The sequence below is a fragment of the Balaenoptera musculus genome, chromosome 16 (genome assembly GCF_009873245.2).
Source record: "Balaenoptera musculus isolate JJ_BM4_2016_0621 chromosome 16, mBalMus1.pri.v3, whole genome shotgun sequence".
In the NCBI taxonomy this organism is placed as follows: domain Eukaryota; kingdom Metazoa; phylum Chordata; class Mammalia; order Artiodactyla; family Balaenopteridae; genus Balaenoptera; species Balaenoptera musculus.
The window spans coordinates 36,683,178-36,687,189 of record NC_045800.1 but is presented as its reverse complement, the minus strand read 5'-3'; the positions used below and the strand labels follow the sequence as shown (position 1 = coordinate 36,687,189).

General features: G+C 34.8%; 1 non-coding gene across 1 annotated transcript; it reads left to right on the top strand.

The window, feature by feature from the left end:
* Positions 1–411: 411 nt before the first annotated feature.
* Positions 412–472, top strand: LOC118883170. The gene has a single exon (XR_005016955.1). It is a non-coding gene; the product is annotated as a U7 small nuclear RNA (small nuclear RNA).
* The last annotated feature ends 3,540 nt before the right edge of the window (positions 473–4,012 follow it).

Genomic DNA, 4,012 nt, shown 5'->3' with positions numbered 1-4,012 from the left:
ACAAACTACAAACTTGCAGTTACAAGATGAGTGAGTTCTGGAGATCACTATAATCTAGTGATTATAGTTAACAATACTGTATTATACACCTCAAAGTTGCGAAGAGACTAGATCTTAAATGGTCTCCCCATAAAAAAGAAATGATAATTATGCAACATGAGAGAGGTATTAGCTGATGCTATGGTGGTATTCATATTGCAATATATAAACATATCAAATCAACACACTGTACACTTTAGCCACACACAATCTTATATATCAATTATATGTCAATAAAAATAAATAATAAAAATTTTAAAAAGATGATAAATTTTGTATATGTAACAGTTTTTCAGAAATTCCGTTGATATGTTTCAGAGATTTTTTTCCCTCAATACAAACTACATGAAACCAATTTAAAATACTCTGTGGAAGTGTTACAGCTCTTTTAGAATTTGTCTAGCAGGTTTTTTGGGCCACATGGGAAACCACCTCCTCCCCCCTCCCCCAAAAAAATACCCTGTGGAAACATGTATGCTAATATTCATAAACAAGAATGCCTGTGTATCAGACTTTCTACTTTATGAAAAGAGAGTGATATAAAACATCTGGCCGCACATTAGGAACATAACTCAACCCCCAGTGAGACCAAATCTGTGATATAAATATATGTTTTTTCTACTCATGCTTTTAAAACAACATACAACCTTATGATGGGCATTTTTCAGGACTTCCATTTAGCCCAATGGTCACCATGGTAACAATGTGAACACACTGATTTGTATGCACTTTCTCATCTAAGGCTGAAGGACCAGAGTAAGCCACTTGGCACCTGATGTTCCCAGATATAACAACACATACTCCCCACAGAGTTCATAAAATTGCTCCTCAGTCAATCTGAATCAGTTGATATGGTAGCCAAAATGGTTGGTTGGTGTTGCTGAAAATCCTGATACTTCTGGCGTCTTACACACCAGAGTAGACCAATTTTACTATATGTTTTTCAAAGTGTCAGGGCACTGGCTACGCCCACGGGTCTTACATGGTGATTGGTTGCAAGATAGATAATTGGATAAAATCATGTAGATGATTAAACAGGCATCTAGGTAGAAACCAAAAACATTTGAAATGTGGGTAATAAATTAATGTTTTTATATTTTTATCCAGATGTTGAATCTTATATAGACACAAAGTAAATTTTTCACTCATAACAATTTTGAAGTAGAATGATAACTATTGCTTTTCTCATTTTCACCTAAGCTGGCTCTAAAATTTACTCTCAGGAAGAGAGTAGAGATTTTTATGAGGGAAATTGGCTAATGTTAGCTGTTCAGTACATATTAGTTTAATGAATGAATATAAAACTAATGCCAGTTAGTATTTTTAACAGGGAGTCCCGATAGAAATTCAAAAAAGAATATTTATAATTTTATAATTTGTAAAGTATAATCACAAGAATTTAATTTTTAGTCTAGTTAGAAAGTTTATGATTACTCCAGTTTTATAGATGAATAAATATGAGGTTATGCAACTCAAAGACACATAGCAGGTAAGTGGTAGAATAGAATTCAGTATAAGGTTTTCTAATGGTAACTCTCACATCTTTTATAATTCAATATGGTGCCCAATATAGCAGATGAGTTCAAAATAATGCTAAGGTAAGCTATGAGGTGAAGTTTTATTTATTTATTTTATTGCTGTTTCTGCAGACTTTAGAAGAGTTTGAATAATATTTAAGGTCCCAATGTCAAAAACAAAATTTTAATGATTTAAGAAGAAAATATACGAAACTGTCTTTTACCCACGGATAGAAAAGAAGACTACGTAAAAAAACACAAAAAAGAACAAACCACAGGGCTTCGCTGGTGGCGCAGTGGTTGAGAATCTGCCTGCCAATGCAGGGGACACGGGGTCGAGCCCTGGTCTGGGAAGATCCCACATGGCACGGAGCAACTGGGCCCGTGAGCCACAACTACTGAGCCTGCGCGTCTGGAGCCTGTGCTCCGCAACAAGAGAGGCCGCGATAGTGAGAGGCCCGCGCACCGTGATGAAGAGTGGCCCCCGCTCACCGCAACTAGAGAGAGCCCTCGCACAGAAACGAAGACCCAACACAGCCAAAAATTAAAAAAATAAAAAAAAAGAACAAACTACAAGTAAAAGATTTTAACTTTATTGCATTAAAATTAAAATGTTAATTACAAAGAACCCACAAATAAATTCAAAAGGTGAGTCAAAGACTGAAAGAAGTTATTTGCAATGCATACAACCAAAAAGAATTGTTATTCTGAATTTTTAGGGAAAGTTTACAACTGAATAACCCAACAGAAAAATGAACAAAGGAACAGGAATATGAAACTATGGTCAACTTTGCTAGAAATGCAAATTAAATAACAGGAGGAAATGCAGATTTAACCAATAAAATGCAATTTCACGTAGGTTACTTTGGTAGAGTCATCACCCTTGAGAGAAGCATTGACCCAGAAACAGTGACTTTGAAGGCAGCCAGATCAAGACAACATTTCAGAGAGAGAGCCAAGGGAAATAAATGCACTCACTTCACTCCCCTACCTCAGTCTGATCTCCTGCCAAAGCTCCCTATTGGCTTAAATGAACCAGAAACTAGAGAGATATGGACATGTGGATATAGTCCATATGGCCAGACTGCCAGCACAGGTAGCAGATGAGGCAGGGTAGAGAGTGTATCTGGAAGGATGGATCAAAGATATTTGACACAGAGGCTCTGATGCTTGGTGCCCCTCCCAAATGACAAATGTCTACAGTTATTAAATGTTAAAAAATGTATAATGCACATACATGACAAAACAATTTTTAACTAGGAAATGGAAAACTTCTTTTACATTATTATTTTAAAAAGACTAGTTTTAAACACTATATTAAAATTCCTCTTTTGATTCAAGTGCATAAATTATCTTTCTACTGGGAACATACTTTACAAAACAACCTATTCTCAAAATTAGATTACAAAAATAGAGCATTTTAGTCTATAATATCAATTTCAAATAGTACTATTTTTTGATGCTTTACAAAAAGAGTCCTCGAGGGATCAATTTTAAAAAATAATTTCTTAGAAACAGTATAGAGTAGAGAAGTATATTTATTCTCACTGTTCTATAAGATTTTTTAATGTTCTTTGAGGTATACCTTGGAGATATTGCAGGTTCGTTCCAAACCACTGCAATAAAGTGAGTATTGCAATAAAGCAAGTCATGAATTTTTTGGTTTCCCAGTGCCTATAAAAGTTATGTTTATACTATACTGTAATCTATTAAGTGTGTAATAGCATTATGTCTAAAAAGATGTACATACCTTAATTAAAAAATAATGCTGTTAGAAAAATGGCGCTGATAGACTTGTTCTGCGTAGGGTTGCCACAAACCTTCACTTTGTAAAAAATGCAGTATCTGTGAAGTGCACTAAAATGAAGTATGACTGTAATTTATTTTCATTTTACATTGTTTGCTTTTGGCCTCTGCAAGTAATAATCTAAAATGTGAGAGTTCATTTTACCCACTTGACTGCTCTTTTAATTATACCCTTATGGCACTAAAGGAGCATCTACACAGCCTAGTTCTCTCTTGATTTAGATGGAAGTACATAAACTGAAGTCCAGTGAAAGTATCTCTAACAGCTTTCAACTGAGTTTGAAAATGCTTTTCTTTACAGTATGAGCCGGGTGGTATCTATATCAGTTAAGGTAACCCAAACGAAACAAACTTTTAGTTCTTAGTAGTCTGATGAAATTCAACAATTCATCCAATGCATATTTTGAGTATCTTCTAAGTGTTCTAGATGTTTGAGCTACATCACTGAATTATAGAGAAAGATTTCTGTGCTCCTAAAGCTCACGTTCTGGCAGTGGAGACAAGCAATATGTAATAAATGTAATAAATATATGAATTGCATAGTATGTTAGAAATGGATATATGCTACAGAGAATGGAAAAAGTAGAAGAGATAAGAGTGACTGGGTTGTGGGGCATATTGCAGAGTTAGGATTAGCTTCATTGAGAAGG